The following is an 11,978-nucleotide window of genomic DNA, read 5'->3' as shown; positions in this document are numbered from 1 at the left end:
TAAAAAAATATGACAGTTTGTTTAAGTTGCTGTATGCAAAAACCCAACCAACCTCATTTTAATTTTTATAATAAATTAATCACGCTTGGGTGTAAATAGTCATTCTTTAACGCCGTTTATTATTACAGCTGCGATAAAAAGTATTTTATAAAAAGTTTAATTTTTAACTATCAAATTAAAACTTGTTTATTGTTTGTCATTATAAGGGTTTTTTGCAACACTGTTAAAACTGTCAAGATAATGTAGGTTGATAAGTTTCTCCGCTCCGCTACGCTACTCCGGTTACTGCACACATTTCACGATGTTTCGAATTTCCACACACCACAAAACAATTGACGAGTGACTAACTAGTTAATTTGAGTCATGTGACCGTGAAACAAGTGTCCAAGCGGCATTAACTTATTTAGACTGTGCAATAAACTGTTATACGCACTCATAAATAAATAAAATAATTCCTTAAATAATCAATATTTTGGTGCGACTAAGGTTCATCATAAACACTTGTTATTACACGCTTTAAGTTTTATGAATTAGTTACGGTATTTTTATTGAATTTAAAAGGTTTATTGTTACAGTATTAAGTGATTGTTACGATAATATTACATGTGTAGAGAAGTGCGATTTATTTACGTAACTAGTGGTCTTGTAATGTGATACAACCTTACAACACTCGTATCGGGGGCACAGAAAACTGTTTACAAGCGGTTTGCTTGGTGAGTAATCAAATAAGATTAAGTTAAGTAACTTAAGACATAACATAATCAGGTTTCTTGAGGCCACAAAGATCAGAGTAAAAGTTTTTTTTACTTGTTTATGCAGCATTTTTTTTAAAGTATAGCCTAAAACATAATCACCTAAGTCATAGTAGACTTAGGTGACTATGTTTTAGAATTTATAGGTATTTCATTTGTTTTATAATGGCATCAGGCTCCTGGTGCATTCAGCCAAACCACTAAAACGGGGAAACGGAATTAAAGGATTCAATTCGATTCAGTTTATTCCTTTTGTCTTATTATTTATCCATTTTGTATTTCACAACTTATTGTATTACTACATTTTGCAAATAAATAAATTGAATTGAATTACATTATAATGGATAGTAAAAATCTTTTTAAACATCCTCAGACCCAAATGCTTTTGAATTTGAAATCTTCCATTTTGTAATTTAACTATAGAATAATATGCATTTTGAAAGGTGATACTCAGTAGGTGAAAGTATTTTAAAGTCAGAAGCAACATAATATTCATATTATCTATATTAATATCTAGTAGCATATCATAAAAGGATAATTGCCAGTCTTTGTATAATTCATATTAGGAAATAAAATTAAATATGTATAATTTTCAACTAAAAGGTACTATATTGTCTGTAGTCAATAATCGGGTCAATACAGAGCAAACATATGTGCAAGGCAATTTCCTCACGCACAATACAGCCAGTGACATTACTAGTAATAAAATAATAAATACAAGTACCTTTTTCGTTGAAAACGCACATATGTTACGTTTTGAAATTGAATGAAACAAAACAAAAGCAACTGTTCCATTTAAAAATAAATTAAATTTATATTAAATTTAAAAAATAACATACCTTCCGATCCACAGTGTAGGCTTCGACATCTTACAGAAAGCTCATCCACCTTAGGTTTCATCAAAATAAAACATGCATTTACACATATGTTATCTGCAACATGCATAGTCAATATTTAAAACAAATAAGTGTACACAAAATTACATAATAAGGAATATATCCTAATCCAGTACGTACCCAGCACAAACGTTCCCAAAATACCAGCGGTGTTCCCGCATTGAATAACTAACAATATACGTTGGACCAGGTACGAACCACACCTAGGATCTAACCTCTGTCCCACAAGCCTTTGCCTTCCAGCCAACTCAACACGCCTTACTTTAAACCCGTAAATTAAATAAATAATAATTTTTATTGGAGGTAATTTGTACATTATTATTAGTATCATGTAATGCTATTAGTTAAATGTATAGGTCTCTGAATTAGTAGACAAACTAGTAATTATAAACTTTATTTAAATACTATGGATATACTTATTTATTTAAACTTTGCACTATATATGAGGAGAACAAATGACAGACTTAATGCCAGAAGGCATTCTCTACCAGTCAACCATGGGCTCAACCGAAAGGTCTAATTGATGCAGGGTCAGAATACAGTTCGGGTTAAATGAAAAAAAATAACAGAAATTTTTATAATACCTCTATTATACAATACATACCTACATAAATAATATTATACATTAGTTTTTAATAAGTTTTGTGTTCAGATATATTTTAGTCTGTTATTTCATGAAATATAATAAATATTTTTCATTTAAGTATACATACATACATAAATAAATATATATAGTCCTTCTCATCGCTTTCGATGACGGCGACCCTAGCAAATTATGGATTTTGCCTGTTATGGGCTCTAATATGGCTGGCCAGGCCGAACTTTTGCAGGCGTTACAATAGAATCGGCCAGATGCATTGTACGTAGGAGGCCTTCGGTCTCTCTTTGCGTGCTTGGTGTTTGGCATCCAAGTTATTGAGGCGGTTTTGTTCAATAGATTATAAAATACATACCTAATGTGAAACATCATGACGACGACATTTGAACCTTGTCAAACATGCGCAAGCATCTGTGCACATGCGCTTGAAAGAGATATACAAAATTATATAAATAAACCCTGAATACATCTCTACAAAGAAGATATAATTTAAAAAAATCCTGAGATTAAAGTTTGAACAGTTCAAATACTCATTAGGCGGGTTCAGATAGAATGAGCCGCCTGGCGAAGAAATTGCCGCGCAAAGCAACTCGGTCGGTGGAGACGTGCCTCGCCCGAGACAATGCGCCCAAGGCACGTCTTCAGACCGAGCTGCTTCTCACGGAAATTTCCTCGCGAGGCGGCTCATTCTGTGTGGACCCACCTATTAGCCCTTTGAATGAAGTTTGCAAGGTATTCAAGCCCTCCCTTGAATAATTACTTCATATGGTTTATTTCGGCCCTCTCTAAAATTCGGTGAAGGAGCATTGTGTACTATTAAACAACTGAGATAAAAGTTTAATTGAAAAAAAAAAAACTTTTTTGGTGACCGAAAAGCTGGCGGCTTCCTCGCACAACGTATCAGTATTGCGATACAACGAGGAAATACCGCCAGCTTTTTTGGTACAATGCCTCAAAAGGGTCTATTTCAGATTTAAGCTACTTATAGTAATCCTCTGTATATATCCATTATGTCATGTCGGTCAAGACGCATAGTTTCCGAGATATACGCAAAAAACCGAAAAATAAATAAATAAATATTATAGGACATTATTACACAAATTGACTCTCAATAAGGCTTGTGTTGAGGGTACTTAGACAACGATATATATAATATATAAATACTTAAATACATAGAAAACACCCATGACTCAGAAACAAATATCCATGCTCATCACACGAATAAATGCCCTTACCAGGATTTGAACCCGGGACCATCAGCTTCGTGGGCAGGGTCACTACCCGCTAGGCCAAACCTGTCGTCAAACATGGGACCTTCAAAATCCCCTCTTCCCCCGGTTCAAGGGCTACAGCCGGAGACTTTTGATATGTTCACCTAGTCCAAACAAAATTACGAAGTTAAAAAGCGGCCAAGTGCGAGTCGGACTCGCCCATGAAGGGTTCCGTACCATTTATTTATTTATATTTTTTTTAGATTTTTCATCCTGTTATTTTAGAAGTTACAGGGGGGGGGGGGGGGACACTTTTTTGCACTTAGGAAGTGTCTCTCGCGCAAACTATTCAGTTTAGAAAAAAATGATATTAGAAACCTAAATATCATTTTTGAAGACCTATCCGTAGATACCCCACACGTGTGGGTTCGATGAAAAAAAAATTTTATTTTTTATTTTATGACGTATTAAAAATAAACTACTTACTAGATCTCGTTCAAACCAATTTTCGGTGGAAGTTTACATGGTAATGTACATCATATATTTTTTTAAGATTTTTCATTCTGTTATTTTAGAAGTTACAGGGGGGGGCACACTTTTTTTCACTTTGGAAGTGTCTCTCGCGCAAACTATTGAGTTTAGAAAAAAATTATATTAGAAACTTAAATATCATTTTTGAAGACCTATCCATAGATACCCCACACGTATGGGTTTGATGAAAAAAGATTTTTTGAGTTTTAGTTCTAAGTATGGGAAACCCCCAAAATTTATTGTTTTTTTCTATTTTTGTGTAAAAATCTTAATGCGGTTCATAGAATACATCTACTTACCAAGTTTGAACAGTATAGCTCTTATAGTTTCGGAAAAAAGTGGCTGTGAATCGGACAGACAGACGGACATGACGAATCTATAAGGGTTCCGTTTTTTGCCATTTGGCTACGGAACCCTAAAAATGGTGTCCCAAGCACTTCCCTCTATAACCTTTTTAGAGCATTGATTGGCCTCTATAACACATATAAAATAGCAATATATACCGACATATTTACAAACCATACATATATATATATATATATATATATATACAGTGTAACCTGGATATGTGGGACATTAAGGAACGAGTAAGGTATCCATTTTATGAGATGATTTTTTCGGCTTGGGCTATCTGTTAAAAAAAAGTAAAATTCATACTATAATTCTATGCCGATAATACGCGGGCAGAAGGTAGTTAACAATAAGTAGTTGAATAACACATTTAATCAACTATTCTATTTCAATTACCTTACCTGAGTGGCAGAAAAAAGATGAATTATACACGCAAGAACGATTTTTCTGCACTGGCAACTTTTTCAAGATGGCCACCGGACCATTGACAAGGACGAGCATTATTAATGGATCGAGGCTGGTGCATTGGTTTCGATGAATATTAGATAAAGGTTATGCTTCAATAATGCACAAAACGATATAGGTACACATTATCTCTGCTATTTAGGGTATACATATAATATCGGACTATTTTCAATAAATAAAAACAATATTTATTTGAGACCCAAGGATTCAAATTTTGTTTGTAACATTTTGGCCTTAACAATTTTTTTTATATTATTTCAGGTAGGCATACTACAAATATATATAATAATAATAAATAAATATGGTTACGATTCGGGGACCTCTTCGGAGAAACCGAGTGTTTTGCCTGTGCAATTGCGGACGAAGTTATGATGACGAACAACTATCGGAAATATATCCTGAAGGACGGTACGGTCGACATTTGTCGGGCATGCCGCCGTCCCGGAGAGTCACTCAGGCATATCATTTCTGGTTGTTCTCATCTTGCTAACGGCGAGTACTTACACAGACATAATCTCGTAGCCAGAATTATTCACCAGCAACTTGCTCTTCTATACCGCCTTGTGGACCGCGAAGTACCGTACTACAAGTACTCACCTGCGCCAGTTCTCGAAAATGGTCGTGCCAATAAGCCAGACATCGTCATAATAGATCGATCGCAACGCCGGGCCGTGCTCGTCGATATCACCATCCCCCATGATGAGAATCTCGTGAAAGCCGAGAAGGACAAGTCCAGCAAGTACCTAGACTTGGCTCATGAGATAACCGCCATGTGGGATGTTGATTCGACGATCATTGTCCCAATAGTCGTTTCAGCGAACGGTCTCATAGCGAAGAGTCTCGACCAACACCTTGAGAGACTCTCGCTAGGTGGTTGGATCAAGGGTCAGATGCAGAAGGCGGTGATCTTGGACACGGCGCGGATAGTGCGGCGGTTCCTCTCTCTGCAGCCCTGACCACCGGCAGCTTGGGCCCTGCCCCGCTGCTGGCGGCACACTAGGTTAAGTTTTTTACAATGTGTTTATATGTGTTTTGTATAGTATTTTTTGATGTATTTTTATATTTTACTTTTATATCCATATTGTAAAAAACATAACCTAAGAAGAAAGAGAAATAAAGAGAATAAATATTATACGACACTATTACACAAATTGACTAAGTCTAACAGTAAGTTTAATAAGGCTTGTGTTGAGGGTACTTAGACAACGATATATATATATATATATATATCGATATATATATATATATATATATATATATATATATTTATATATATATAATATAAATATTTTATAAATACTTTAATACATAGTATACATCCATGACTCAGGAACAAATGTCCGTGCTCATCATACATTACAGGATTTGAACCCGGGACCATCAGCTTCATAGACAGGGTCACTACTTGGTCACTACACATTAGCTAGGCCAAACCGGTCGTCGCTTATGAATTAATGAACATTAAATAAAGCTACACCGGCTCTAACCCTACACCTCTGTCTCGAAAAGATTTAAATCCCTCCTAAATTGCAGGAGGCATCCCAAATTAATATGGAATTAAAAAGAAAAATTATCATATAATAACATACAGTAGGTAATTTCTTATAGAAAATTGATGCACTCGATTGCTAATGCATAACGTTATCATTGCAAAACATCCCTATCCATGATATAACCGGTTATTTTATTCTCGCGAGATGAGTTTTGCTTAACAGTTTTGAATATAGAGTTTGTAAGCTCGGTGACATTTTTTGGTATCTTGTTATAGAATTTTACACAATTTCCCAAGAACGGCTGCCTTGTTTATTAACCAAATATATTAGACCTATTAGAATAGGGAGCCAAAGGAGCTGGTTGCGATGCCCAATTGGCAAGATCAAAGCCACACGACTCCGCTGGCTCGGTCACCTAGAGAGGATGGGAGTGGATCGTGCTGTGAGAAGAGCGTATGTCGGGCACGCGGGTGGAAAACATCCATCTGGGCGTCCCAGATACCGCTGGAGTGACGAAGCCTTAAAATACCTATTCGTCCTCGGAATACCCAACTGGCGCGAAGTGGCGCAGGATAGGACAGAGTGGCGCTCTCTTGGGTCAGAGGCCAAGATCCTGTTTGGGTCACTGAGCCAGTGAAGTAACTAAGTATTTAAGTAATATATTTAACCTGACTATTTATGTACTTCTGTCCAGTACCTAATGAACGGACAGGCGAGCTGTTCAATACCGAGATCCGACCCGGTATCGAATAACCCTATTGAATACCAGTAATACTGGTATTTAAATCCGATACTATTGAATATGACCACCCAAAATCGTTCCAAAGGCTCAATAAAGTAAAATACCGTTCGGCGCCAAACATGGCGTATAAAAATCAGTAACAAACGGCTGTCTGTATCTAATTCGTAATAATGGTTTTTCCCCATTATTAAGACCTAATGGACAGCTGTTTGGTAGAGTCCAACTCAACCGTAGAGAATCTCTGCTTTCCCAATGTTCGGCATGGTGACATGACAAATACTCCCAATAGATACTGGCATTAAGTCCGAGTTAAATAAATAAATAGACCCAGCCCATAGATTTTAAATTCATTTAATTTTTGATCGGTCGAAGAGACTCAGAGACGCCACAGGAAATCGTAGAACTGGCAGCTTCCTCGCTCAACGCATCAGCCTACCGGAGACACGGGCAGCATTTCCAGCGAGCAAATGCTGCCAGTGTCTTCGGTACTGTGCCGCAGGGGCTATTTTTAGATTTATTTATTATTATTATTAGTTTTTTTTTAAATATGAATTCTAAGGAAAAATTGGAAATTAATTGCTTCGGGCAAGATTTTGTGACCTTTTGGAACATCGGTCCAATCCCTTTTAAACAATTAAGCTACCGAAGCTTGCCAGAAGTATGAGAATCTTTCTATCCCATCCTTTTTTAGGGTTCCGTAGTCAACTAGGAAGTCTAGGAAGTCTATCTGTCTGTACGTCTGTCCGTCCACGGCTTTGCGCCGTGTTCGCTAGTGTTAGAAAGCCAAAAATTTGGCATGAATATATAAATCAATTGCGCCGACAATGTCGTAAAATAAAAACTAGAAACATGATTTTTTTAGGGTGGCTCCCCTACAAGTGGGGATGATTTTTTTTGCTTCATCCCTATAGTGTGGGGATTTCGAATTCGCTTTGAAAGACTTATCCAATGATAATCCAAACTATTGGGTCAAAGCAAAAAAAAAACCATGTTGTATGGGATGTACCCTAAAAAATTTTTTGTAGTTTTTATTTTACCGTTCTGTCGCCATGCATGATTAATGTATTCATGCCAAATTGCAGCTTCCTAGCACTAACGATCACGGAGCAAAGCCACCGACGGACAGACGGACATGCCGAACTATAAAGGGTTTCTAGGGTCACCTAAAAAATGACTGAACGGAAATTGCGTGTTGTTACCGACATGCTAACATTGTAATATAAAACACGCAATGCCCTAGTTTTCATCAAACACCGATGTGTAACTGAAGAACTAAGGGTATAACGGCCAAGGACAAAGGATGGAGTTAATGGTTAATGATATGGCTAAGATGGTCAGGCTAGGCCTGATTTTCGTGTGATGGGCCGTAATGGGCAGCTGCTGGTGGGGTTGCGGATGATTGACACCACGTGCCCGTGACCCCACCCCAAAGGCAGAGAGATGAACACCCCAGGTTTTTTAGTGAGTAGAAACCTCACATATCCTCAGCGCTTCCCCTTGGCGCTGGGGAATCTTTCGAAGATTTTTCCTGGGCAAAAAAAAAGGCCTGATTTTCGTAACTCACTATATTAGTACATTACGATACAAGTGCGAAAAATAGGAAATTCGAAACGAGTGGCGATAAATTAAAACACGACCGAAGGGAGTATTTAAATCGACACGAGTTGCGAATTACCTATTCGCACATGTATCGTACAACGTTTTACAGTACATATGGCCCTTTAAATGTTCGACACAGTAACATAATATGCTACTTCTCGCACTAGTGCTATAAAGTAGCCCCATATGTACTGTAAAATATATTTTAGTTTTTACGTGGACATATGTTTTAAGTGGGGGGGCTTGTAGTTTTAAACATTACATATATACAGGGTGACCTTAGCCATTGGACAAACCCTGAAATCCCGTAGGGTTACTTCTCAGGAATGCTATGACGTTAATATTTTTTTAATTAGCAATAGATAAAAAAAAAATCGAACAAAAGTTATTTGCAATAATCGACAACATAAAGAAACACACTGTATTAGTCTTTGGCAGTGTTTTTGACAATTTGTTCGAAATATTTGATAATGATAAAAATTTTCAAAAGTCAGAAGCTTATTAGTGTCATAAATAAAAAAGATAATAAATAAGGTCGAAGAAGGTTCCATACTATTTTTTGAGGATATTACCTTAGGAGCTACTAACACATACAGGCTGCTCCAAAGTAAAAAATGGTAATTTGTAAATTTCTTCGAAACCGCTACACCGGTTGTTATGATACTTTGTACACTGGCTCTAAATACCCTAATGCATATGTACATTTCGGCTTTGCCCAATGGCTAGGGACACACTGTATAAAACTAATTATGATAAAATAAAAAACGAATCTAAATTAAAGAACATCTAAATAAGGCGGCATTGTGCCAAAGATGCTGGAAGCGTTCCCTTGCTGAATGGCAATACTTATGTGCTGCGAGAGAAAGCTGCCAGCTCTCTGGTCACCAGTATTAACGATGAGATTTTTGCATAGAAAATGTGCGATAACTATTAATTCTATTTAAACTATTAATTAATTAAAATAATTACTGTGATTTACTGATATTTATATTATTTATCAAATATCGTAATATCTATTGATCGTCTAGTCTAGTATATTGACGAATCTCAATATTTATTACGGAAATCTAGATTCCTGGATTCCGGAGGGCAGTTTGTAATAAATATTGACATCCAGCAATATATGGACTACACGCACAGTAAATACTGCGATATATCAGTACGCATTACGACAACAATAATCTCATTGACGACTGAACTTTACGAAACACATTACAGTTAGTGTTGGGACTGGAGTCCTTTGAGTCCTCTGCTTTGAAACTCGACTCAGTTTTTCAGACTTGCATATTAAGTCGAAACACTCGAAACTCGAGTTCTTTTCAACTTTTTAGAGTCTCGAGTCTTTTGTAGGGACTTGAGTCCTTTTCAGAGATCTCTCAATTTTCTGTTTGCAAAATTTCGAAATGCTTTGTCTTTAAGTAAAAAGTTAGTTATAGCACACAAATAATACAATAACGCAAAATTTATTTACTTTTATTTCGGTTAAACTTATGAAATAGTTGACGGAGTCTTTATTCGGAGGCTCAAGTCCTTTTGAGCTCTCATAAAAAAGACTCAATAAAAGACTCGCCTCGGGTCTTACAAGACTCGGAAGTTTTTTAAGCGCCGAGTTCGTAAAAACGAGTCGAGTTCTTCAAATTCAGACTCATAAGACTCGAGTAACTACCAACACTTGTTACAGTAGTGACGTGATAAATATTGCCCGTGTATCCTTGTTGCGTGAACAGAATGTGAGATTGTGATCTTCAGTATTTACCACATTTATCAATATTTTTCACAGTATTTTTTGTACGTATAGCCTTCGCCCGGTCGCCAGATGAATTGTTTGGATTAATCTCTGCCGCTTCTTTCCGCCATCGCCCTACGCGACAACATTTCCATCCTCACCACTTAGATGGTTGGCAGTCCTCAACTGTGCGTTTCTCCAGAAGCTTCATGCATCGCACAGCTAAACTGTGGAATTAACTGTCGCCCGCGGTATTTCCGGACCAATACAATCTTCAAACCTTCAAGAAAAGGGCGTCCAATCTTAGAGGCCTGATTTGGTTTTTTTTTAACCCTAAATTTAGACGTTTCATCTGCTCGATTGCCACCTACATCATAAAAAAAGGATGTGGGTTTGTATTGGACTAATAAAATTGAAGGACACTGACTTATTATCTAGTATTAGTTCGAAATAGATTAGATACTTTTATCAAAGTCTTAGTAATCAGCGGCTTTGTGGACAGTTAAAACCAAATCCCGTTATCAATGGCGCACTGCCGCATTTCTTTGCGCCGTGCGGAGCGACGAATTCGCGTGCGCCGACGACGCACCACCGCACCGAGCAAAATACATTGACATAGGTATATCTATATGTTTTGTCGTTATTTATGTATATATTATAAGAAATATAAGTATGTATATTTATGTATGTATGGTATGTTATTGTATTATATTTGGTTGTTGTTGTTAAAGAAGCACCGCCCACAATCTCTCTGCTTTGCCTAAAGGTTGACTGGTAGAGAATGCCTCATGGCATTAAATCCGCCTTTTGTACTATAAGGTTTTCTTTTGCGCAATAAAAATTAAATAAATAAATAAATAAAATCTAAGGACGGCCCTTACGGACACTAAGAATGTGTTAGTTCAGTGGTGATGGTGCATTACACTCACGAATTCGAGCCAATCGTACAGACGACAAGTAGTTGCGACCAATCGCGCGCGTGATGCGAACTCATCAACCAATCGCGTTGTGGCGTTAGACTGCACGATTGGCTTGAATTCGTGTGCGTGACACCGCTGTACTGGTCCCATTCTTATTGCCCGTAAGGCCCGTCCTTTGATATATGTCAATGGCAAACCATCATCATCCTCGAGTTGTCCCGGCATTTTGCCACGGCTCATGGGATCCGCTTGGAAACTAATCCCAAGAATTGGCGTAGGCAATAGTTTTTACGAAAGCGACTGCCATCTGACCTTCCAACCTAGAGGGTAAACTAAGCCTTATTGGGATCCGATTTCCTCGCGATGCTTTCCTTCACCGAAAAGCGAAAAAAAAAATCGAAGAAATTAAATGCCCTGACTTCGCCAGCCGTCCTCAGATACGTTTTATTTTGAAAATTATACTCAAACTTACTGGAAGGAAATAGACACATGCAGGCAGACCAAGGATTTTCTACCGGAACTGAACCACAAACTCACCAAAATACTACTGAAAACACCTAGACATCAACTACGTAAAATAGTAGGATTAATTACGGGACATAACACACTTAACAAACACCTACACAATATGGGTAAAACAGACAGCCCCATGTGCAGAGCGTGCATGGAAGAAGAAGAAACAACAAAACATATT

The 11,978-nt window shown here is 37.2% G+C and overlaps 1 protein-coding gene across 4 annotated transcripts in view; it reads left to right on the top strand.

Annotated features, from left to right (window-relative positions):
• Positions 1–276: 276 nt before the first annotated feature.
• LOC133532743 (alpha-1,6-mannosyl-glycoprotein 2-beta-N-acetylglucosaminyltransferase-like) overlaps positions 277–11,978 on the top strand; it is a 63,882-nt gene continuing 52,180 nt past the window's right edge. For all 4 annotated transcript variants that reach the window (XM_061871532.1, XM_061871530.1, XM_061871531.1 and 1 more), the window contains exon 1: positions 277–713. The gene's annotated coding sequence lies outside the window, so the exon portion shown is untranslated. The remainder of the gene's footprint in view (positions 714–11,978) is intronic.

The sequence above is a fragment of the Cydia pomonella genome, chromosome 27 (genome assembly GCF_033807575.1).
Source record: "Cydia pomonella isolate Wapato2018A chromosome 27, ilCydPomo1, whole genome shotgun sequence".
NCBI classification, from domain to species: Eukaryota; Metazoa; Arthropoda; class Insecta; order Lepidoptera; family Tortricidae; genus Cydia; species Cydia pomonella.
This window is presented reverse-complemented; position numbering and strand designations above follow the sequence as displayed.